Source organism: Callithrix jacchus, chromosome 8, assembly GCF_049354715.1.
Source record: "Callithrix jacchus isolate 240 chromosome 8, calJac240_pri, whole genome shotgun sequence".
In the NCBI taxonomy this organism is placed as follows: Eukaryota; Metazoa; Chordata; class Mammalia; order Primates; family Cebidae; genus Callithrix; species Callithrix jacchus.
Genome location: NC_133509.1, coordinates 2,713,282 through 2,740,171, shown reverse-complemented (window position 1 = coordinate 2,740,171; position 26,890 = coordinate 2,713,282). Strand labels below are relative to the sequence as shown.

At 38.3% G+C, this 26,890-nt stretch overlaps 1 long non-coding RNA gene and 1 pseudogene across 2 annotated transcripts; both read right to left on the bottom strand.

Annotated features, from left to right (window-relative positions):
• Nucleotides 1-370: 370 nt before the first annotated feature.
• LOC118144761 (uncharacterized) lies at nucleotides 371-24,899 on the bottom strand. 2 transcript variants are annotated; one of them, XR_004729487.3, is made up of 7 exons: nucleotides 24,836-24,899; nucleotides 24,471-24,597; nucleotides 18,616-18,694; nucleotides 12,337-12,416; nucleotides 12,102-12,165; nucleotides 962-1,026; nucleotides 371-830 (listed from the first exon to the last, which is right to left on the bottom strand). It is a non-coding gene; the product is annotated as an uncharacterized LOC118144761 (long non-coding RNA). The 2 variants fall into 2 exon arrangements; XR_004729486.3 differs by lacking the exons at nucleotides 371-830; nucleotides 962-1,026; nucleotides 12,102-12,165 and adding an exon at nucleotides 8,702-8,826.
• Nucleotides 2,367-2,905, bottom strand: LOC118144760 (large ribosomal subunit protein eL21 pseudogene; annotated as a pseudogene).
• Nucleotides 24,900-26,890: the final 1,991 nt, after the last annotated feature.

Sequence of the window (26,890 nt, the reverse complement as noted above, 5' to 3'; positions counted from 1 at the left end):
AGATAAATGTTACCCTTTTAAGAAATGGATCTAGCTTGCAAGTCAAGTTGCTACTCACGTTATTTTACTAATAGTTAAAATTATATACCCATACCTGCAGGGAAACCAAATGTGAAATTTGGTAGGTGAGTACTTCTGGTGAGAAGGCAAAAACTTTTAAAATGCCTATAAGTAGTGCCTACATTCCTTCCTTATTTTATTAAATTTCTAAGCCCTTCATTCCACACTAAGTCCAGTTGTCTTTGTTGGTCTTCCTCGAGCATACCTCTGCTCTATGGAAGCTTAGCTACTGTTCTGTTTATATCCTGTGAAGCAATACTGGCCAGACTAGCCTAGTTTAAGGGAAATAAAAAGAAGCTCCACCCTGAGATTTTGCAATATCAACAGCTTTTATTTTATATGAAGAGTGATGTTAGGATTAGAATTAAGCTTTCCTGTTCCAAGCTGGCATGGAGAGTTGTTGCTGAAAGTCATAATTATCCAGTCATTTCATTTTTAGGAACGGGTTTTTAAAAATAAAGTGACAGAGAAATGTGGACGTTCAATATGATGTGAACCCAGGAAGGATTCTAATGTAAGAAATAAGTTTTGTGAATTGGAAACTATCTTCCGACAGAAATGCTGTTTTGATTGACGGCCTCATATGGGTATAATATAATCATCCATACATTATGTATAAATTCACCATCATTTCCAAAGCCAAGCAGAACACACTATTACTCCTTCTCGAAAGTACTCTTAATCCTTTGGCTTACACAACTGGAGAGATACTGCCAAGACAGCGATTTGAATTTCTTGTCCCATAAACAGAAGCACTTAGGCACAAACACCTGCAATAAGAACATATTTTGGAAGGCATTTTATTAATACTTATGGCTTTGGAATGATTAGTTAATAAAAGTTTTTCCTGTAATAAATATTGTGTTCTGATAACTTATTTATTCAGTAATCATTCACTTACTTGAGAATTTTTCCAGGATCTAGTACTTTTTTTTTCTTTCGTTTTAGTCATTTCACGTTTTAGTACTAAGATCAAGAAAAAGGAAAATGGTAACAGCCAAAAATATGGAAACAATCCAAATGTCCATCAACTGGAGTGCATAAGTAATGTATATTCATAAACGGAATATTATTCAGCAGGAAAGAGAAATTTAATACCAGTGCCTGCTATGACATGGATGAACCTTGAAAACATTATGTGAAATGAAAGAAGTCAGTCATAAAAGAACTACTTACTGAACTCTGTTTCCATTTATATAAAATGAAAGAATAGGCAAATCTAGAGAGACAGAAAGTAGCTTAGTGGTTGCCCAGGGCTGGGCAGAGGGGAGCAGGATGGAAATCACTAGTAAAGCATTAGTTTTTTTTTTTTATCTCTTGTTGGAGTGATAAAAATGATCTAAAATTGATTGTGATGATGGCTGAACAACTCTGTGAATACACTAAAAATAATTGAATTATACACTTTAAATGGGGGACATATGGTTATATGAATTATGTCTAGCTTAATCCATTAAAAAATTAAAAACAGAAAATGAGATTCTTATATCAGTCACATTTCTCAGATAACAGTCATAAGAAAAAAAAATCCGGTGGCATTTTGATATAGTGTATCAGTGAAAACTTGACAATACAACAAGAATTCTTACAAGCTCTAAAAATGTTTTATCTGGCAAAATATTTTGGCTACTTTAATGCCCGGTTAACAGTGTTTCCCCCTGTGTTACTAGTGAAGGTTCTCTGGAGAAACAAAATCAATAGTAGGACGTATGTGTGTATGTGTGTGTGTGTGTGTGTGTGTGTGTGTGTATGTATTTATATCACTATTGGTCTTCATATCAATACAGATGTACACACACCCACACACACCTATTAAGACCAACACTGATATACAAAGAGAGAGAGAGAGAGGGAGAGAGAGGGATTTATTTTAAGAAATTGGCTGATGTAGTTGTTGGGGCTGGAAAGTGTGAAATCAGCAGGGTAGCCTGGCAGGCTGGAGACCCAGGGAAGGGTTGATGTTGCAGCTTGAGTCCAAAGGGAGACTGAAGGCAGAATCCCCGCTTCCTTGGATCCTTTTTACGCTTAAGGCCTTCAAATGACTGGGTAAGGCCAACCCACATTATAAAAGGTAATGTGCTTTACTCACAGTCTATTGATTTAAATATTATCTTAAATATTCTTTCAAAATGGCACTAGACTGGTGTTTGACCAGTCTAGATGTCCAAATATATGAATATCCAACTATGTGAGTAGCATAGTGTAGCCAACGTGACATATCAAATTAACCATTATTCCCACTTGCGTGAGGAAGTAACTACAGTAATTTTAATTTTTTTTTTACAGTCCAGAAGTTTGTTTTGTTTTTTTTTTAACACCTATTATGCCATGAATTCATAGGGTATAGGTTCCAGCAGCTCAGGCTCCTTCCCATTGGTTCTCACAAAGTGTGCTTCTCTGGGTGGAGCAGGCTGTCGCTTCAGTTGGACCCAGGTACCTTTCTCTTTGGCTTCCTTCTTTTTCTGATCATTTTCCTTCACACGTTTTAGGAAGCTATCTCAGCTCTTAGAGTGCTTGATGTGCTCAATACGCACATTAATTCTCTTGGCAAGAATCTTGCCCTTAACTTGTTTGTTTACAACAATGCCAACAGCATGCTGGGTAACATTGTAGACTCTTCCAGTTTTGCCATGGTAACATTTGTGGGGCATTCCTTTTTGAACAGTGCCCATTCCCTTGATGTCTACAATATCACCTTTCTTATAGATTCGCATATACGTGGCCAAAGGAACAACTCCATGTTTTCTAAAAGGCCTGGAGAACATGTATGGAGTGCCTCTCCTCTTTCCCTTTCTGTTCGTCATTTTGGCGAATTACTGGAAGATGGCGGTTCCGGCCAAAAGGCAGTAATTTTAATTTTTTATTCCAACTTGGTTATAAACAGAAAGAGCAGGCCAACTGTTGAGCAGAGAGAATTTAAAGTAATCAGTGTAAGCGCTATGGTATTTTGGAACTTAGTTTCTTTTCAGAAGAAGATTTAATGCATGTTTATTATTGTAAATTTTTAAATGTCAAAAAATAGAATAAATAACAAAAATTACTCTGTCCTCATAATTCTGAGTTATACTTTTCAATTAGGCTTTGTTTAGAATGGCCCCATAAATTGGGGAATCACAATTTTTAAAATAAGAAATATTTTAAAATCAAGTTTACAAAGTGTATTAAAAAAACTTATTATGAAGCAAGTAAATAAAAACTGCCTACAATATGTCATCAGTCGTTGCTACTTTTTAATACAAACAAGGGCCCTGTTCCTTCCATTTGCATTTAACATAAATAATGACATGTTTTGCCTTTCTTACCAAAATGTTGCACCCTACTCTATTACTCACAAACATTTTCTCCACAAACTTAAATAAGCTGGCAATGAATTTCTGCAGTGAAAACGTTTTATCTTAATTATGAATCAAACCACAGCCTACATTTACTCTGGGGACACCATGTGTAGAAGATCAATAGTTATTGCCTGAGAGTATACTGTCACAGCAAGTTAATCTATTCTACAACGTTATCCACATGGGAGAAGAGGAAGGGAAGAGCAGAAAAGTGAATAGGAATGCATGTTATGCACCATGTTCCAAGGCCTCTCTCATGTTAGTATGACAATACTTCAAGATAGGTAATGCTTTTCCTTTTCCTAATAGAGTAGCAAAATAAAGCATTGTTCTGGGTCACACAGCTAATAAACTGGGAAGGCCTTCTTCCCAGAGATGATCTTTGTCTTCAGTAGCGTCAAATAAAAGAAAACAGAAGTTTTCTGAGCCCCAGGCCTTGTAACTGGTAATCACTTTCCATTTTCTTGGGATCTTCCAAGCATGTTTGAGTCCCCATGTTTCAGCTTACCTAAAAATGCTCTGGTTTCCCAGTTGATACAGTAAAGCCTGGACTGTTGCACTTCCCCGCACCCCGGGACGTTGTCTTAGCCAAAGTCCAGTGGCCAGCCTGTCTAGCCTACATTCAGGATCTGGTTTCTTTCCCAAAGTGCAGTCTTTGTGAAGTTCACTGGAGTTTTTGAAGCTAGCAGTAATGTCGGAGTTTGGCTCTGTTTCCAGTCTGAGCTTTTTGATCAGCTATGATGAAGTGTACCTGGATTTTTATAATTCCAGACAAGTTCCGACATATCCCAAAAGTTGGGATCAAACTTTATAATGGGTTAGATGAAGAATACAATGAATAAAGTATGAGCCTCAGATTTTTGTTTTGAGGTGGGTAAATGACGGGACGATCCGGGCCTGGTAAGACAGAGAAGCACTTTATTGGGGAAGTTGAAAGGAAATGGGCTGCTTTGAACTTTATGCACTTTCCTCATGCGGCATACCCAACCCCTCATCAATTCTGTCTTTTTCACCTTCAAAATATGCCCTTATTCCAATATTTCTCACGAATCCATGGCCTCCTCTGTACCAGTCCAGGTTAACTCAGGAATACAGAAACTATTTAAAACGGAGGAGATTTAATGCAGGGAATTAGCTATACAATGATGCAAGAAGTGAGAAGCCAGATGGGATGGCAAGGTTACGTAGAGATTAACCACGGTGGGAATAACAGGAGCAAAAGCCACTGAGCCTCTCCCAGAGATGCTGCTTGATTGGGACACACACACACATACACTACACACACACACCCTAGAGAGAGAGAAAGAAAGAAATGAACTTGCTTTTCCTTATTTTTGCTCTTGCATCAACTAACAGTGCCTAAAGCCAGATAGAAGCCGGGTGAAATGGACCCTGGAAAATGCAGAATGCAGGGACCAGCCAGCTAAGCAGAGCAAAGGAAGGGAGAAGAATGGGTCTGAGAGCAAATCGGCCCAGCTGGCACAGAACCTAATTCAAGCCGCCATCATCTCTTGATGGGTTTATTGCAGTGGTCTCCTAAGTCGTCTCCCTGCTTTTACCCTGACCTCTCCTGCTGTTAGAGTAAGGTTAAGCTATGGTAACAGAGACCCGGTGATGCAATGGCTTGCTGCTTAAACATAGTGCTTTCTCTCTCACCGGTTGTTAGGATGATCGGAGCTCTGCTCTTCAGTGATGCAAAACCCCAAAACCAGGGCTTCTTCTGAGTCCTTGCTTCTCATCTCCGTGGGTCTTGTCATTATTTGCATGTCAACACTAGGTAACTACTGTGTCTGAGTTGTGGCTTTCAGGAAGGGAAAAGACATTCCGGGCAAGGAATTTATTTTTCATCCAGTGACTGAGAAATTTCACAAATCATTTTATTCACATTCCATTCCAGGTGGGCTTATGCTTAGGCCAATACCCACACTCAGCTGCAAGGAAGGCTGAGAAATGTAGCCTGTGGCTGAGCAGCTGCTTGCACCTAAGAAGAAGGAGAGATTGAATATGGAGGGTACAGTCATACCCCTATAGTCTATTCTCCAGTTAGCATCCAGGATGTTCCCTTTAAAACGGGAGTCGGATAATGTTTCTCCTTTGCTCACAGCTCTTCAGAGGCTTTCCAGTATCTTTATACTTACATCCCCATTTCTCATCACGGAATACAAGACTTCCAATCCCGGCACCTCCCTGCTTCTTTCACCTCATTCCTACCACCAGCAGGATCCTCGATTTGTAGCATTTGTCAATTCCAAAGTATGAATACTCCCACCGAGCCTGGTATCAGCTACCAAGGTGACATCACCGATTGCAAGGTTGGAAAGAGAGGCACAGTTTCGGCTTTCGTGAGCTAGTAGAACCTGCCTTCAGCGCACTACTACCTACCATTCTCCAGTTACTCACATTTCTCTGGCCACATTCGTTTCTTTCCTGTTCCTTTAAGATAGTACTCCTCAAGCGTGGTTCCCCAGACCAGGTGGATCAGCATTACCTTGCTAGAAATGCAAATTCTTGGGCACCATCCCAGACCTACTGATTCAGATGCTTTGTGTGTAGAGCCAGCAAACTGTTTTAACAAGCCCTCCAGTTGATGCTGGTGTGAGTTCAAGTTGGAGAACCACTGCTCTAATATTTACTGAGCTTCCTCCCAATTTGGGGCCTTTATTCTTCTGCATTCTCTTCTATCTGATATTCTCTTCCTCCAGAGCTTTCTGTTATCCAGGTCTCTGTGCAAATATCAGTTCCTCTAAGTGGACTTCCCTTCTTCCATTTCCACTCTAGTCCCCTTACTAGAATATAAGCTGACAGCAGGGAGTTTGTTCTGTCTTCTGCATGTGCAGTACCACAAACAGGGCGTGACACATGCTAGGTAGAAGCAAATAATAAGTCAGATGAATTATTATATAAGCAGCATTTAAGTTAGCTTTATATTCTAATAAGTACCTTGAGAAATGACTAAAAAATAAACATAAAAATGAGAAAGGAATTATATTCATACTGTTAGAGACTATTTGTCCTCCTTCTCTCACTTCTTAACCTGAAAATCAATGGAGTAGTTCAGGTAGAAGTTGTCTCCCCTTTCCCTCCTTCCCTCCTTCCTTCCTTCTTCTCTCTCTTTCTCTCTCTTTTCTTTCTTTTTTTCAGAGTCTCTCTCTGTTGCCCAGGCTGGAGTGCAGTGGTGCAATTTTGGCTCATCGCAATCTCTGCCTCCCGGAGTCAAGTGATTCTTGTGCCTCAGCCTCTTGAGTAGTTGGGATTACAGGCACCCTCCATCACACTCGGCTAATTTTTGTGTGTTTGGTACAGATGGGGTTTCACCATGCTGGCCAGGCTGCTCTTAAAACTATGGGCCTCAAGTGATCTGTCCCCCTCGGCCTCCCAAAGTGCTTTGATTACAGGCGTGAGCCTGTAAACACCAGGCCCACATCGTCCCTTTTTGCTAAAATCCTTATTGATATGGAATTCATACACCATACAATTCATCTATTTACAATGTTTAATTCAGTAGTCTTCAGTATATTCACAAAGTTATACATCTGTAACCTAATCAGTTTTAGAATATTTTCATCGTTCCAAAAAGAAAGCCCAGACCCTTTGACAGTCAACTGCCCTTCCCCATTTGTCTCCACTATCCCAGCTCCTGGCAGCTGCTACTTTCTGGCTTTATGGGCTTGCCTCTTCTAGACATTTCATGTAAATGGAATCACAAAATATGTGTTCTTCTGTGACTGGCTCCATTTACTTAGTATACTGTTTTCAAGGTTCATTCAACTTAGTATACTGTTTTCAAGGTTCATTCATGTTATAGCTTGTATCAGTATAGTGGGCCCCCCATATCCGTGGTTCCACACGTATGAATTCAAACAACAGCAGATTGAAAGTAGTTGAAAAAAATAAAGACACCAAAAATAAAAAATACAGTATAACTATTTACATAGCATTTACATTGTATTATAAGTAATCTAGAGAAGATTTAAAGTATAAGGGAGAACGTGTGTAGCTTATATGCAAATACGACATCATTTTATATAAAGTACTTAGGCATCCATGAATTTTGGTATCCTCAGGGGGTACTGGAAACCTCTGCTTGTAGATATTGAGGGACAATCGTACTTTGTTTCTTTTTATTCCCGAATAATATTTGATTGTATGCCCCTATCATATTTATTTGTCATAATATTCATCAGTTGATGAGTACCTGGGTCTTTCCACATTTTTCTATAATGAATAATGCTGCTGTGTACATTGAAGTACAAGTGCTTGTGTAGACATGTGTTTTCATTTCCCTTGGTTACACAGTACCCAGTGGTGGAATTGATGGGTTATATAGTAACTCTATGATTAAACTTTGAGGAACAGCCAATTGTTTTTCAAAGAAGCTGCACCATTTTGCATCCACATTGCCACTAGGGGTGCATGAGAGTTTCAATGTATCTACACCCTTGCCAACACTTGCTATTATCTGCTTTTTTATTATCACCATCCGAGTAGCAATGCAGAGGTATCTCATTGTGGTTTTTAAAATGTTTATTTATTTTAATTTCTGAAAAATGTTTTATTTTTCATTTTTATATGTACAAAGTATTTGTGGTTTTGATTTGCAATCCCCTGATGACTAACAACATCAAGTTCCTTTTTATTTTCTATTGGCCATTTGTACATCTTCTTTGTAGAAGTGTCTGTTCAAATCCTGAGCCCATTTTAAAGTTGGGTTATTTGTCTTTTTAGTATTGAATTGTAATAGCTCTTTATATATTTTAGATAGAAGTCCCTTATCAGAAACATAATTTGCAAATTTTCCCGTTCTATGGCTTGTCTTCTCACTTTCTGTATGGTATGCTTTGAAGCGCAAAGTTTTAAATGTCTTTGAAGTCCACATTATTTCTATCTTTTGTTGCTTTTGTTTTTGGCATCATATCTAATAAACCATTTCTAAATTTCAAGTCATGCAGATGCCTGTGTTTTCTTCTACTTCTAAGAGTTTATAGATTAGCTTTGATTCGTTGAGTTCGTCTTTGACTCATTTAGATCTTGGATCAATTTTTAGTTAAGTTTTGTATGTGGCTTAAGGTAGGGATCCAATTTTATTCTTTTACATGTAGATATCCAATTGTCCCAACACCATTTTTAAAAAAACACTATTCTTTCTAGATTGAATTGTCTTCACACACTTGTTAAAAATCAGTTGACTGTAAATGTAAGGGTTTATTTCCAGATTGTCAATTCTATTTAATTAATCTGTATGTCTATTCTTCTGCCGAGGCTCTGGTCCTTTTAATCAATGTCAATTTCTTCATATCTTAGGGCCCATTTCACTGCACAAACTTATGTTTTATTCCAAAGCAATTTTATCTGCTTATTTTCATTCCACAAATGCAGTCAGTTTTCACGAATGCAGTTTGTACATTTAACAAAATGTAGTCAGTTTTGACACCTGAGAGGAAAGAAGGACTGCAAATTATAAAAGGCAATGTCTCCTACTTCAAATCAGTGGAAACTCTTCTGAATACCAGAAGAAGGAATTGGATGATTCCAACCAGAAGAACAGTAATATTAAAATTGTGATTGCCTCATCTGGATCCCAGATGTGGTAGCTATCTCCTTCTGAGAGAGAGAGAAAGAGAGAGAGAGAGGGGAGAGGAGAGAGAGGAAGTCATAAGCACATGTGTCTAAAATAAAATATCTGGAGACACATATTACTTGGCAACGTTAGTGAAGAATTTTTATATGTTGACGAAAATTTAGCTGATCAGTTCTCCTTTCTGACAGAATAAATTATTCTTCCTGGGAAATCGGGGTGCCGTATTTCACCAATACTTCTCCACTCACTCCCACCGCAATACTCATATGTCTGGGGTCCTATAGTTGCTTCCATGTGAACTTTTTTTTTCAAAGATGGGGTTTCACCATGTTGGTCAGGCTGGTCTTGAACTCCTGACCTCAGGTGATCTGCCCACCTTGGCCTCCGAAGTGCTTGGATTACAGGGGTAAGCCGCTACGCCTGGCCCCATGTGAACATTTTATGTTGATGAACACATTTGCTTTATCTTTTGTCCAGAAAAACAAAAGATTAATTCTACCCCCAGTAAAAATTGAAATACCTAAAAAGTCTCATCAGATGGAGCCTTGGACACTATCCTAAAGTAATCATATCTCAACAAAATCAAACATATAAATTATGCTGTGATCTCTCCAAGAGAACTTCAAGCTGTAGCACTCTGGAATGTAAAAGAAGCTTGCCTCATTTTGGGGAGCACCATTTTTAAGGAGTTTCAATTAAATAGTACATAGGACATATTTTTTCCGAAGTACATTTTCAGTTTTCAAAACCATGTGTTATTTACAGAAAATAGAATTCATGTGTTTTTGATTCATTTACACTTAACTCATTAAAAAATTCCTGTTAAACCACTTGGTATTCAAGGACTTTTCAGTTTTCTAAATAGTTTCCAAAAGCCTTCTTAAAGATATGAAATGGTGTTAAATAAATATGTACATGAGTTTCCAAACCATGTTCATAGTTTTTCTTTGGAATTTTTTGCCTTTAATTAGTAAAATGTGCTTTTCTCCTAGCCAGAAAGAGATGAATGTGTGAAAATGTATCATTTGTCAATGCAGGAAAGGCTAAATTTACAAATAAGAAGTTTTAAATATCACCAATCAACAAATAATTTGATTCACATATACGCTACAAAATAAAGGTCAGATAAACATCATAGATTTAGGAGGAAGAAAGTGGATTAACAATTATTGAACAGTTCTTGGGTGCTATGTACTTAGCACCATATGCATGTAGAATTTAATTAATAGGAGATGGGTATTTTCATCACACTTAAACAGATGAAAAAATCGAGGCCCAGACAAGCTGAATAATCTTCTCAAAGCTACATAGCTAATGAGACAGAGCCAGAATTCAAAGGTCTGTATGATTCTTCAGTCCATGGTATTTCAGCTACCTATTTTACATCCCTCTGGATTTGAAATGAAGAGATCTGTTTTTAAATTACTGTACTTTTACCTAATACAAATGCAAACAAGCCTTAGCTTCCTTGACTGTAGATTAGGGACAGTAACGTCCACTTCATAAAGCTGCTGTTAGAGGAAATAAAATAATGCATGTATAAATACACCTGGATTGAAATGAGTTGGTTCTCTTACCAACAGAGAACCTGTTCTCTACAGCCTTGTCCCTTGTCATAACCTGTGTTGTATGAAACTTCTATACATTTTTATACAGCACAGGTTAACCCTTACAAATTGTAGATTTCATGTCTATTCCACCTTATGAAATTTTCAGATTCCCCAGGGTCATAGAATATAATTAAAAGTTCATACTGATTTTATTCTAAATTTACATATGCAACTTCATCTTCTTTTATTTCCACAATAAAGCTTTAACTTTAATCAGAATAATTTACGCCCACACCCCAACCCCAACATACACAGTTCACTATTTAGAAAATTGTGGTAAAATACACATCATGAAATTTACCATTTTAACTATTTTTAAGTTTACAGTTCAGTGGAATAACTTAATAGTACATTCCCATTGTTGTGCAACCATAACCATTATCTCACACTATGCTCTTCCAGGTAGCATTTCACCATGTCCCATATTGAAACTCTCTTTCTATTTATCAACCCTTAGTCTTCATCTAAGATCTGACTCAACCCCCTCATCCACAGAATCTTCTGTGTTTGTCTGACTTGTATCAAATGTTGAAAGGGAGTTTCTCATAGTGGTTGAGTTTATAAACTCTGGGTTAGATTGTTCAAGTTCAAGTTCTGTCTGTGTTACTCCATAACTATATGGCCTTGGGCAAGCAAATCAACCTCTCAGTGTCCTAGGTATTTACCCAAATGATTTAAAAACTTGTGTCCACACAAAAACCTGCACGTGAATGTTTATATCTGCTTTCTTCATAATTGCAAAAAACTGGAAGCAACCAAGATGTCCTTCAGTAGTTGAGTAAGTAAACTGTGGTATATCCATGCAATGAAATATTCAGTAATAAGAAGAAATGAGCTATCAAGTCATGAAAAGACATGGAGGAAACTCAAACACATGTGGCTAAGACTGGACAAGCCAGTCTGAAAGGCTACATATTGTATAATTCCAACTATAAGACATTCTGTAAGAATGCAAAACCATCAAGACAATAAAAAGATCAGTGGTTTCCAGGGGTTTGGAGTGATTGGTGGGGGTAAGTAAGGGGAGGAGGGATGAATAGGTGGAGCTAGGGGAATTTTAGAGCAGTGAAACTATTCTTTATGATACTATGATAGTTACATGACATTGTGCTTTTGTCAACACCCCTATGAATTGTACCCTAATGTAAACTATGGACAATTGCAACAAATGTACTACACTAATGCAATATGTTAACAGTAGGGACAACTGAGGTGGGGAAGGTGAGGGGGTGTATGGGAACTCTCTGTAATTTCTGCTCAATTTTTCTGTAAGCCTAAAACTGCTCTAAATATTAAAATATATTAATTTAAAAAGCAAACTGAAAAATTAACAATCAATAACAAAATGATATCTGGAAAATCTTCAAATATTGGAAAATATGTATCATACTTCTAAGTAATCTATGGTCAAAGAAAAAAAACAAAAGGATTTTAAACTGAATGAAATTATTTTTAACTGAACAAAAATAAAAACGCAACAAATTAAAATTTATGAGATGCAGCTAAAGCTGTACTTACAAATTTATAGCATTCAATGTTTGTTAGAAAATGAGAAAGTCCTCAGGTTTTCTACCTTAAGAAACTAGGAAAAGAAGAAAAAACAAAAACCCCAAATTAACAGAAGAAAGAAAATATTACAGACCAGAGCAGAAATCAATGTAAAAGAAAACAGAAAAATTAGAGAAAATCAGTGAAAACCTAGATCTTTGAGAAGGCTAAATAAATAAATAAATAATAAATAAATAAATCTTACCTGGAAAAATAATGAGAATACACTAATAATCATATCTGTTGGTTTGCAGTCCAATGTTCTACCCCTGATAATAACCATATCTGAAATGAGAGTAGTAACGTAAATACAGGTTATGTTTCAGATGCTAAAAGGATAAAATGAAAATATTATGAATAACTTTATGCCAATAAATCTGACAACTTAGATGAAATGGACAGATTCCTTGAAGGATACAAACTACCAAAGCTTATCCAAGAAGAAATAGATGACATAAATATGTACATATCTATTAAAAGATTGAATTTGTATTTAAAAATTTACCCACCGGAAAAAAAAAAACCCAAAAAAACCCAGGCCCAGATGCCTTCACTGCTGAATTCTACCAAACATTTAGGGAAGAAAATAATACTAATTCCACATAAACACTTCTAAAAAATTAAAGAGGAGGGAATACTTCCAACTCATTTTGTGAGGCCAGAATTACCCTGATCAGTGGTAAAAACCACAGACCAATCCCCCTCATAAAGTTTGATATAAACATCTTTTTAAAAATGTAACAAATTGAATCCAACAATATATAAAAAGAACCAAAAAAGGCCTATCCCGGGAATACCAGGCTGACTTAATATTTGAAAGTCAGTCAATGAAATTCACTCTTGTGACAGACTAAAAAAGAAAAATAAATGATAATCTCAGTAGTTGCAATAAAAGCATTGGACAAAATCTAGCATCCACTCATGATAAAAACTCTCAGCAAATGAGAGAGAAGGAAATCTACTCACGCTGATAAACAACATGAACAAAAAAACGCTATTGATAAAAAACTGAAGTTTTATTTCTACCCTAAAAAATAAATGTTTTGTTTCTACCTTCTGAGATCAGAAGCCATAGAAAAATGTACGCTGTAACTGTTTCTATTCAACATTAGTACAATAATGTAAGAAAATAAAAGAAAGGCATCGAGATTGGGAAGGGAAAACTAAAACTGTATTTGCCAACCATATGATCATGTATATAGACTGTCCATGGACTCTGCAAAAAAGCTGGTAGAGCTAGTAAGTGACGTTAGCAAGGTTACAGATTACAAGGTAAATTTTTTTTTTAAATGCAATTTTATTTCTACATACTACAGCAAACAATTGAAATCAAAATTTAAGAAATTATTATTTACAGTGGCATCAAAAACATAAAACACATAGAAAAAATCTGACAATGCATGGGTAAGACCTGTCCACTAAAAAGACTAAAACATTGCTACTAGAAATTAATGACCCAAATAAAGGAAATAATTCTCCACATTTCCCAATTCTCCCCAAACTGATCTATAGATTCTATGTAATCCCATTGAAAATCCCAGCAGGCTTTTATTGAATAAATTAACAGTCTGATTTTATCATTCATATGAAAATGCACAGGACGTAGAAGAGCTAAAACAACTTTGCAAAATGGAAAAAAATTGGAAGGCCAACACTACCTGATTTCAAAACTTTAATAAAGCTATCTTAAACAAGAAAGTATGATATTGGTAAAAATATGGACAAATAGATCACACAGAGAACCCACAAATGCTGAGACGTATGCATACATGATCAACTGATTTTTGAAAAAGATGCAAAGGCTTTGCAAAGGAGAAAGATTGTCAGCAAATTATTCCAGAGTAATTGGATATCTATATTCAATAAGTATGTAAACAAATAAATATCCTCAATGCATATCTTGCACCATATACAAATATATTAAAAAATTCATTCAAAATAGATCATAGACCTATCTCTAAAACCTAAAACTATAAAACTTCTAGAAGATAACAGGAGAAATCTTTGTGATTTTAGCTTAGGTAAAGACACATCACCCAAAGCGTAAGTCATTAAAAAATGTGATGAATTATATCACGAAATTAAAGACTTTTGCTCTTTGAAAGACACCGTTCTGAGAAAGACAAGACAAGCCACAGACAAGAAAAAATAATTTCAAGCCATATATTACATAAAGGACTTGTGTTCATAACACATAGAGATTTCTCAAAATCTACATATATTTAAATATCCAATAAAAAAAGTGTAAAACGTTTGAACATATACTTTACCAAAGACGATATATGGATGATAAATAAATACATGAAAAAATGCTAAGTATCATTAGTCATTAGGAACATGCAAAATTTTAAGCCACAAACACATCTATTAGAATGTCTAAAATTAAAAAGATTGACTATACTAAGTATTGGTAAGGATGCAGCACCGGAGTGAGATGAGTGAGGAGACTGTGTCCTTTAGATTACATCCTAAGTGTTTCTCTGGTTTCACCCTAGTCCTGGAACTGCATGTAAGTTAGCCATTCTGTTCCTTTTCTTCAACTATTGTATTTGCCAAGAGATTCACAAGTTTGTTTAAAATAGAAACGTTAGGCTGGGCGAGGTGGCTCACACCTGTATTCCCAGCACTTTGGGAGGCCAAGGTGGGTGGATCACAAGGTCAGAGGTTCAAGACCAGCCTCACCAGGATGGTGAAACCCCGTCTCTACTAAAAATACAAAAATTAGCCGGGCACAGTGGCAGGTGCCTGTAATCCCAACTACAAGGGAGGCTGAGGTAGGAGAATTGCTTGAACCCGGGCAGCAGAGTTGCAGTGAGCTAAGATTGTGACCTTACACTCCAGCCTGGATGATAGAGTGAGACTCCATGTCAAAAAATAAAAAAATAAAATAAAATAAAATGGAAAAGTTGAGGTCTGAATTTCCCAGTGCTCTCTTAGCATTTCTCCAGAGCCAATGCAAATTACAGCACATTCATTCGATTGCTGTTTTACTAAGGTTGCTTCCCAGTCCCCTTAGGGATGAATGTTGAATTTTATCAAATTTTGGCATCTACTAAGATGATCATATGACTTTCTCCTTTAAACTTTTCAGACACTGAATTAACTTAAGTTTTATTTAAAACATTTTAAATTAGGAAACATTTCAAACCAACTGAAAAATACAAACAATAATGTAATAGACACATATGTACACACTACCCGTATTTATAGACCTTAGCATTTTGCCGTATTTGTTTCAGCTCTCTCTCTCTCTCTCTCTGTCTCTTTCTTTTATCAAATGGAGTCTCACTCTGTCACCCAGGCTGGAGTGCGGTGGGATGATCACTGCTCACTTCAGCCTCTTCCTCCCGGGCTTAAGCAATCCTACCTCAGCCTCACGAGTAGCTGGGACTACAGGCACCTGCCACTATGCCCAGCTGGTTTTTTTGTGTTTTTGGTAAAGATGGGGTTTTGCCATGTTGCCCAGGCTGATTTTGAACTCCTGAGCTCAAGTGATCCACATGCCTTGGCCTCCCATAATGCTGGGATTACAGACCTGAGCCACTGCACCCAGCCTCACTCTCTCTTTAGATAAACAAAATGAATAAAGTTCTCCATGTCCTCCATTTCATCCTTTCACTTCTGTTAAACTAGCCTTCTACTGAAGTTGGTATGTTCATTATGAATATTTTAATAGATTATATGTGATTTTATTTTATGTTAAAAATTTTACGCAAACGGTATCATACTGAATGTATCATTTTGCAATGTGCATTCATTTTTATTTTAGTTCATGTTTTTTATTTACTATGCTTTTAGATTGTGTTTCTTTTTTGCCTTCTACGGTCGATTATTCTTCATTTCTTTTTATTTCTTCTCTTCATTTTAAAGTTACATATTTTATTTCTATTCTGAATCCTCCTGCTGAAAAAATGAAAAATGTTGAAAAAGCATGAATTTTTTTTCTCAGAAACATTGTAGAACTGTCAAGGTCGTAAGGAATTACAGGCTAAAATCTGAGAAAATCCTGGAGTCTGGGGCGATAAGCTGAACACAAATACACTGAAGCTGCCTTTGCTCTGAGGGAATTTGTCAATCTGGACAGATTTGAACCTTGGTTTTAGCAGATGTATACATGGAGGATCTTGAAGTTGACACCCAGGGCCTATCCAAGGAGGGGATCCTACCAGATGAGCCATCACCCAAAGGGGTGTCACCCTCAGAGTAAAAGAAAACCTGAAATATACTGCTATGGTTTCAACTCAGGTTGAAACTTAATCTCCAAGAAACACTTTTAAAAATTGGGTCTTTTAGAGGCAGACGCCTCATGACTGGATTAGTCCATTCATGGATTAATGAGTCGATAGGTTAATAGGTTAATGAGTTATCTTGGGAATGGGTTAGTTACCACCAGAGTAGATCTGTTATAAAAAGCCAGTATGGCCACATATTATAAGCCCCTTTACCATGTGATGCCCTATACTGCCTGAGGACTCTACAGAGAGTCTCACAACCAGCAAAAAGGCCCTCACCAGATGCAGACCCTCAATCTTGGACTTCCCAGCCTCCAAAACTGTAAGAAATACATTTCTTTCCTTCATAAATTACTCCGATATTTAGTTACACTACCCTCCCATGCTCCAGAGGTAGAAGGGAATGTTGCCTTAACACTGAGAACAGATGTAAAAAAAAAAAAAGAGAGAACTCCTCCCTGAAAAGCTGCAGCCCCCACCAAGAATTACAGAGCCGGGTTTGGATAGTAAGGGAACCTGAAACCATGAGATTGGATAATGTGGTTCTGACTGGTGGAAGAAAATCCTCACTCGAAGAAGGTAACTTCATCCTGGGCCTCAAAGAATTCCAATTTTTTTACATATTTTAGGGACAATAATCAGTGCACCGTAAAACACACATGTGCACATGTGCATACACACACACAGAAAATATCTCATGAGAAAAAATATAGACAAGAAATTTAGCAGATATATGAATTATCAGAGTCTATTTAAAATTTAAAACATCAAAATACTCTAAAAAGTTATATTTGAAAAGAACCAATGTTACTGTATAGAAATAAATATAAAAAATGAGAAAATTAAAAATCAGTGGACAGGCTGGACCTGGTGGTGCGTGCCTGATATCTCAGCTACTTGGAAGGCTGAGGAGGGAGGACTCCCTGAAGCCTGAGTCCAGTCTGGGCAACATAGTGAGACTCTGTCTCTTAAAAAAAAAGTCAGTGGATAAATATAACAGCAAATTAGAAGACATATATATTAAGAAATTATGAAGAATGCAGCATAAATGTACAAAAAAGGAACTATAAAAGAAAAGTTAGGAGACATGGAGGAGACTGGGGGAATCTAACATTTTTAAATCAGTTATCAAAGGAGAGGAAGGAGAGAAAGGAGCAGAGGATGTTCTAGAACTAACGAAGACACTCATTTCAGATGCCTTGCCATCCCACAATAGCTCTCAAATGTTCGCAAAACAGGCTATTCCATTTTAAAAACACTACTCCACTCATGACCTACAAATGAGAAGCTTCATTTATGTATTGCTATTTAATATGTCATTTAAATTTTCACTTTCATATCTGATAAATTGCAACTCTAGCCATCTTGGGCCAATATTAACTTCAAAAAACTGGCAAGTGTCAGGTGGGCCATTCTATAATAAGAAATTAACGTCTTGATGCTCGATGGATTTTTTAGTATACAAATTTTTTTGTAAAAGGGTGGCATTTCACATTTCCCATACTAAATTTACTGCTGCCACGTTTTATGGTGTGGAACTCTGAAACATCAGTCACTCACTTGTCTGTAATTCAGAGGGGACACAAATTACTTTCTGAAGACTTTCTCATCCTTATTCCTAGTACTTTATTTCTTTGGCACGACTCCAAGTGCCAGGTGGAGTGACTTTCTACTGTGCAGCTTTTTGCATCTTTTAATATTCATCAGAAAATGTCAATGCTACCCCCCAGCTCTGTTGGTTATTAAAACATAAAGCTCCGTACTTAGTGACAATGAATAGATGCTTTCTAGGTATTTCTCAGGAGAGTTAATCTTAAAGTCAGAGCTCTTCACTATATGTTAAAAGCTCAGTTGAAAGAAATACTAAGGAAGACTGTTGGCAGGATTTGCAATTCATTCATTTCTCTGGATACATGAAAATCTACCTCTGGATTAAGACATACCATACATAGAACCTTGCCTATGATGACCCAATAGAGAAATTATTTTCTGGTTTTAATTCAAGCATAGTTTTGCTTTCTCAAAAAAATGATTTACTTTCTGCATTGCAGACAATGTATCTGTCTATTTATGGCCCAGTGCCCTGCTACTGCTTCAGGGCTTAGACTCAGGGAGACAGGATATCTGCATAGCTTTCAGTTCCGTTTTTTGATGTGGTCACTTTGATGTAGTTACAGACTCATCAAAATGGCCATGGTTATGACCAAGTATAAATTCATTTTTATTTTTTATACCTCATTCCTTATACTCACTTCAATCCGGAGCCTCGTCACAGTGCTGATCTTCACCCCAACTGAGGATGTCAGTAACTGCAGGACGCTCAGGAATGGGCTGAAAACAGTCATTTGGCACATTGTGTCAAAATAAGAACAAAAAATGTGCAAGAATTTCTATTTTAGTCTGTACCAAAATGTGCCCCAGTCAAACTGATTGCATCAAAAATTTAAATACTCGGGAGGCTATTAATATAACAAATGCCGGATTCATTTAACAAATTTTATTGTGTCTCAGCTGTGGGTTAGGTATCTGGTACACGAAAGTGAATGAAATACTACAAGATAAGCCCAAATTGATGGCAAAGAAATTAATCTAATATTTGAGAGTGAAGCTAGTAGAATCTGTACATAGTAGAAGTAAGCAGCTACTCAGAAAGAAGCTGAAGGGTCTGTGTGTAAATCAATAACTAAGGAATTCTGGAAAGAAAGTTAAAATGAAATTCATTGAGCATATTTGTTATGAGCTGGTCCTGTGTTTTTAACCTCATTGAAGAGTGCCCAAAACTTCAAACAAGGTAAAAAGAGAACAATCGCAAGAAAAGGTGATTGTATTGCTATGCTATAATAAATCTAGCTCAAGCTAATCAATTTTACTGTACTTTGGCAGAAGAAGAAATATTTTAATAAAGACATACTGCTCCGCACATCTTCTACAGTGATGCAGTAGACCAAAAAAAAAAATCCAAAGAATGCTTGCCATTTATTCCTTCATTTGTTTATGCATTTGTAAAACACTCATGGAGGCCTGGTGTAGATTTTGTGAAATGTAGGTTTACTGAAAATGTAAAGACCAATAAGACACAGTCTTCACTCTCATCAAACTTGCAGTCTAATAGAGAGCAACAGATCAGTAAACCAATAATTATAATATAGGCCGACTATGGCTATAACTATTAATAATAATTACTTACTGTATTTAGTCAGCCATGGACATAATACTGCATAAGAATGCAGTGATTTGAAATTGCAGTTGTATTCTCTAGGTCACAGTCTGTGGGCTAAATAGGTAAAACTCCAGCCCCTGGGTTTTGGGCTCCAGGATACAGGTTGGGTTTAGGTCAGCTCCATATATTCCTCGTCTTTGGACCAGCAGCTGCCTGGGGTTTGTGGTCTGTTCCATGTGTCTTACTCGGGGACTAGGGTAAATAATCCGCAGCTGGGACATGCTCTTCTCCTCACTGAAATGGGAGGGCAAGGTCAAGCACACAGCATAGGTCAAGCCTCTGAATTACAAATGCTGACATCCTATTGGCCAAAACCCAAAACATATGACCAAGACTAACGTAAATAGGGCAGGAAAGAAACTATACTTGCAGTCTACAGGAGCAAATATTTGCTGAACAATAATCCAAACTCACACATACACAGTGCAATTGGAAAGAGTAGAGAGGGATTATGTAAGTCAAAGTTCTTGGTTATAACCAGTAGAGACAGACTCTGGCATATTTAAGCAGAAAAATAATTTATTAAGGAGCCATTGGTTAGTACATAAAGTCTCTTGAAAGGCTTAAAAACCAGTCCCAGAGACTGCAATCAGGTACAACTTCCAAAATCAGGCAGCACTAGGCTGGAAAGGATACCACTGTTATTGCCAGTAGCACAGACACTCCCACGTTAACTGCCCACACCACCAGTACAACACTGTTGCTGGAACTAGGGGCACTACTGCCTCTCAAAATTGATTTTAACCGCCTTCTCTGCTGCTACACATTGTCGCGGTTCTGAAAAAATGCTCTTTTTCATGCCATCACCATCTAATTAAAAATCTGGGACATACATATTTGATTGGCAGATCCTGGATCACATGCACATGCGCTAATTCGAGGGATGTGGGAAAGCAAGTGTCTGGCATTTTCAGTTTTTCAAGAGGTGGAAGTTTCCATCTCATCATGGCAACATCTCAAACATAGGTAGGGGACTCAGATGCTGTGCGGCAAAAAAGAAGAATGAGAAATTTCCTTTACACGCACACAGATGAAGGCAGAGGTATCAGGAGAGGCTTCCCAGAGTAGATAAAGTTCAAGTTGAGTCTTAGAGAATAAACAGGAGTTAGAGAGTTGAAAAAGAGCAAACATGGCCTTTGAGGTAGAAAGAGTCCTGAGAAAATAGCGTATTTGCGGATGAGCCTTAGTTTAGCGTAGCTTAAGTACAACATATGGGGATGGATGTGTATGGAGTGGTCATGGAAAAGTGTCATGAGATTAGTTGGTGAAAGGTATAGGAGATACATCGTGAAAGCCTCATACTTTTTTTGTTTTTTGTTTCTGAGACGGAGTTTTTCCTCTGTTGCCCAGGCTGGAGTGCAATGGTGCAATCTTGGCTCACTGAAACCTCTGCTTCCTGGGTTCAAGTGATTCTCCTGCCTCAGCCTCCTGAGTAGCTGGGATTACAGGTACCTGCCACCATGCCCAGCTAATTTTTGTATTTTTAGTAGAGATGAGATTTCACCATGTTGGCCAGCCTGGTCTTGAACGCTTGACCTCAGGTGATCCACCTGCCTCAGCCTCCTGAAGAGTTAGGATTACAGATGTGAGCCACCATGCCTGGCCAAGCCTTTTATGTTATGTACTGTTAATTGGTCAGGATATAACATAGGAGAAAGACAAAACAGGTATTTCATGTAGAAAGGTATTTAATTCAAGGAAATGTAGCATTGGCAGCAGGACAGTATAGATTACGCGGCTGCTGTGGTTTCATAGGTGAGATCTAAGGTTCAGCAAACTGCTGCTGCTCTTGCCATTGGGGCTACCTCCGTTACCCTCACATCTGTGGAGGTGGTGAGTGGACATCAGGACTCCAAGTTTAGGTACTATAATTGCCTCTTTACACCAGCATCTTCAAAACTTTGCTTGCCAGTAGCAACAACAACAGAATATTGCTTCTACCGCATTTTTATCATCCAGATCTGGTGGTAGCACATCAAATTGGCAGAATCTACTACATCTGGAGATCTAGTGGCGCCAGTGTATGGGGAATATAGGTGGTTTTTTTGTTTGTTATATTTTTTTTAGCTTTCCATCATCTCTGATTAGAAGGAGAGTGGAAGGAGATTAACGTAGCCAATCCAGAGTGTCTAGCACAACATATATGTTGTGTTATGTGACCTTGAGGTTTATCTCAAGGACTATGAAAACAATTAATATATATTTAAAGCGTGAATATTACACCCTTAGATTTGCTTTCTGAAAAGTTGTTTCAGTGACACTGGAAGGAATTAATTGCAAGAATACAATAAAAGATTTTTATAGCAACTCAAGTGAGATAGGGTAGAATAACTGGTAACTGGGAATAGGGCAGGGGTTGGGGAAATACAAAAAAGGTAGAATCTTCAGAACACGGTACAGGTTCAGTTGGTTATAGTGGGGACTAAAGAAGGAGAAGATGAAGTTTACTCTCAGTTTTCAGAGTTGGATAATTGAAGGAGTGGTTGTGCGACTCATCAAAATAGAATAGAGAAAGAAACATAATTAGTTCAAGAAGTGTTTAGCTTTCAGGTTCTGTGAGACAGTTAAAAGGAGTTTTCAAGTTTGGGGTAAGGAATATGGCTCTGATGCTTTGGCGAGGGATGTAGTTTGAACATATAAATTCAGCAATCATGAGCATATAGATAAAAGTCAGTGTCATAGGAAAATTCAATGAAATGTATTTTGATAACTAACACTAGCTACTAAAACAAATTGCCAAATATTCTTAGTGGCTTAAGATATTAAGCTTTGGCCGGGCGCGGTGGCTCAAGCCTGTAATCCCAGCACTTTGGGAGGCTGAGGTGGGTGGATCACGAGGTCAAGAGATCGACGCCATCCTGGTCAACATGGTGAAACCCCCTCTCTACTAAAAATACAAAAATTAGCTGGGCATGGTGGTGCATGCCTGTAATCCCAGCTACTCAGGAGGCTGAGGCAGGAGAATTGCCTGAACCCAGGAGGCGGAGGTTGCAGTGAGCCGAGATCGCGCCATTGCACTCCAGCCTGGGTAACAAGAGCGAAACTCCGTCTCAAAAAAAAAAAAAAAAGATATTAAGCTTTATTATCTATGCACCTCATAGTTAGTATAATTCTCTGATTCTGGTAGGGGAGATATTTCTATTCTATGAACCATTCAGAAACCCCAGGTTACTTCTCTGCAGTAGCTCCCATGTCTTCTAGAGCTCAAAATACTCTGGTGGATCCTTTGCACCCGACTTGCCCAGGAACAAAAAAGCTTGGGAGAGTGTTAAGAGTTTTTAGGGGTCAGGCTAGAAGTAAAGTTAGAATGGAGCTTCTCCAGCCAGGCGTGGTGGATCACGTCTGTAATCCTAACACTTTGGAAGGCCGAAGTGGGTGGATCACCTGAAGTCAGGAGTCTGAGGCCAGCCCAGCCAAAATGGTGAAACCCTGTCTCCACTAAAAATACAAAAAGTAGCCAGGTGTGGTGGTGCGTACCTTTAATCCCAACTACCCAGGAGGCTGAGGCAGGAGAATCGCTTGAACCTGGGAGTTGGAGGTTGCAGTAAGCCAAGATTGCACCATTGCACTCCAGCCTGGGTGACAAGAGTGAAAATCTGTCTCAAAAAACAAAAAAGAAAAAGGATGGAGCTTCTCAAACTATCTGTAGGAAAGGACCAATTAAAAAAAATTCCAATCCATTGCAGACCATTACTCTTGTTAAAGAGAATAAAAATGTGAGCATCGAGGGAACATATCTCAAAATAATAAAAGCCACCTATGAAAACCCACAGCCAACATTATATCGAACAAGGAAAAAGTTAAAAGTATTCCTCTGAAGAACTAGAACACACAAGGATGCCCACTTCCACCACCCCTTCAACAGAGTACTGCAAGTCCTAGCTAGTGCAATCAGGCAAGAGACGGAAAGAAAAGGCATCTGAACCGGAAAAGAGAAAGTCAAATTACCTCTGCTTGCTGATAATACGATTTTATATCTAGAAACTCCTAAAGACTCCTCTGAAAGACTGCTAGATTTGGTAAAAGAGTTCAGTGAAGTTTCAAGGCACAAGATCAACCTACAAAAATCAGTAGCATTTCTATACACCAATAACAGCCAAGCTGAGAATCAAATCAAGAACTCAGTCCCATTTACAATAGCTGCAATAGTAAAATAAAATACCAAGGAATACATTTAACCAAGGAGGTGACATATCTCTACAAGAAGAATTACAAAACACTGGTGAAGGAAATTGTATATGACACATAGAAAAACAACCCACGGATTGGAAGAAACAGTATCAGTAAAACGACCATACTGTCTAAAGCAATCTATGAATTCAGTGCTATTCCTATTAAATTACCAATGTCATTTTTCACAGAATTAGAAAAAACAATCTTCAAATTCTTATGGAATCAATACCAGGCATGGTGGCTCATGCCTATAACCCCAACAGTTTGGGAGGTTGAGGTGCAGATTGCTTGATCTCAGGAGTTTGAGAATAGCCTGAGCAACATAGCAAGACCCCACCTCTGCAAAGAATTTAAGAAAACTTAGCTGGGTGTGATGGAGTGTGTCTGTAGTTCAGCTACTTGGCAGGCTGAGCTGCGAGGATCACTTGACTCCTGGAGGTTGAGGCTGCAGTGAGCTGTGATTGTGCCACTGCACTCCAGCCTGGGTGACAGAGTTAGACTCTGTCTCAAGAAAAGCTAATGGAATTAAAAAAAAAAAAAAGCCTGAATAGCCAAGGCAATCCCAAGCCAAAAGAGCATGGCTGGAGGCATCACATTATCTGATGTCAAATTATACTATGAGGTTATAGTAACTAAAACAGCATGGTTTTGCTATAAAAACAGACACACAGATCAGTGGAACAGTATATAGAACCCAGAATCAAAGCCACATACCTGCAACCAATTGATCTCTGACAAAGTCAATGAAAATACACACTAAGGAAGGGACACCCTATTCAATATGTGGTGCTGGGAGCCTATTACAGGCTTGAATTGTCACTGCTGGAGTGATGAAAAGTTGCTGGATTCATGGTGACAGGAAGATAAAGGAAAATCATACAAACAGGCAAGAGCAAAACCTTCTCCCTCCTCCAGTCTGGCAGTCTCTCTTTAGTCCCCGCTATTGGCAGAGCCTAACAGCAACTGGCAAAGCACAAAGTTGTTCTGTAGAGTCCTAGTTCTCAGTATCATAAAGCAAGAAGGGTGGTTGCGGAGCTGGAATAAATAGTGGTTTACCTCACCCACAAAGCCAAGGATACAGCTGTAGGTAAAACCCTACAGAGGGTAGTTTCAGCTTGATCCTACCGGGGAATTCCGGAGTGTAAGTTATGTGCCTAGTTGTTCCTACCTAAGGCAAGGGGAACTAAAGCATTCATACGCTTGCATTTATTAGTCATTGGTTAAGAACTGCCCTTAAAGGAATATAATGTCCCAGGGACTTCCAGTCCTTGTGAAAGCAAGCAGAGTAGTTCCAAAAGCCCAAGAACAGTCCTGTGAAAAAGAGCTGCAGATCCCAGCTATTGAAAATGGAAGCACGGTGAAACTTGAGGCAATGGGAAAACTCAGAAAAGGTGGTTAAATATCAAAGGGTATATGTTTGAAGCATCAACAGTATTTATTCTGGAGACACACTTCTGCAAGCCGCCTTATTTCTATGCTCGTTTGACTACATTTGTCTCTTTTTCGATTTAATGGCTGTTACCTTGAGGCTATCTGAAATAATAGGTGCTATCTGAAACATGTGTAATCTGATCTTTTCCTAAGGGCAAGTCACTTTGTTCAAATTCTATTGGCGCCTCTTTGCTCAGTCTTTTAAAATCACATCTCTGTTCGGAATGCAGAAGGAGTAGTGTTTTCCAACCCTGCAAAGTCCCCCAGTGGTGGACTCTCTCTGTTCCCTTTAATTGCTGTTTGTAATGTTGGGGTTCAAAGGACGATACCTCAAAGTATGGTGCTTTGGGACATCCTGAACACTCCTGAATTAAAGAAAACTGGAAAGGCTTACAAACTACCTCAGAACAAGGGACTTTCTAACCTTCTCCTGTCCCTCCAATCCCCAAATACAGGGAGGGGCTCTCCCTGGAAGTTCCCTTATCTTACAGAAGAAAACGTTTTTCAAAAGAAATGCAGTTGTTCTAAAATCTCTCTAGGAAACTCATCAAATAACCAGGTAATATTAACCATAAGGAGAAGAGAAAAGACTAAGTCATTATCATGCCCAGACCGGCTTTCCTCTATTCTTCTCAGGACAATTGAGATTACCTGGAAGACTTTATCTGTAATAAGACCACCTTTGTTCAGTGAAGTTCTGCCCTTCACCTTCCTTCACTTGTTGCTGCCTCCCCTAGAGCTCAGAAGAACTTTGTTCCAGACCATTGTCCGTTCTTTGAGCCCATTCTTGTCTTCTGAAAATCATTTGCTACCCCTCAAAATTGCTTACGTCCTCTCTTTCCTTCTCTCCTACGAGGAGGGTACTTAAGCCTCAACTGTCTGGCCTTTCCTTGAGTCTCAGGTTTTCTGTGAATCCTGTGCACAGTCCACGTTAATACATTTGTATGTGTTTTCTCCTGTTACTCTATTGTCGGTTCTTTCAGCAGACTTAGACCTTCAGATACGAAAAATTTCCTTCACCCCCAACAGTAAACTGGTTAATTCTGTTCTATGCTAATGTTCTTCTGAAAATGTCTTGCTAAAAATATCAGAAATCACCAACATCCACTATAATATTGCTTTCTGAACTGTTGCCTTAGCTCTACAAGTTATGTAGATACTGATCTGCCCTCTGAGGTGCTGCAAGCCTTTCGCCACTGCCTAATGTGAGCCTTCAGCTGTCCACCCGCCACATCTGTTTCCTCAATTTCCACCTGATTGCTGTGCTGAGCTAATGACACGTTTTAGATTTTTGTTATTGTACGCCATCACTTCTGTTATTAATCAGGGTTAGTGATTTTAGCTATTGCAACAAACTACTCCCAAATCTTAGCATTATAACCAAATAAAAGTTGATTTTTTGCTCCAGTGAGTCCAGTGAGGATCAGTGTGGTGATGCAATTATTAAGAAACCCAGGGCCGGGCTCGGTGGCTCACGCCTGTAATCCCAGCACTTTGGGAGGCCGAGACGGGTGGATCACGAGGTCAAGAGATCGAGACCATCCTGGTCAACATGGTGAAACCCTGTCTCCACTAAAAATACAAAAAAATTAGCTGGGCATGGTGGCGCGTGCCTGTAATCCCAGCTACTCGGGAGGCTGAGGCAGGAGAATTGCCTGAACCCAGGGGGCGGAGGTTGCGGTGAGCCGAGATTGCACCATTGC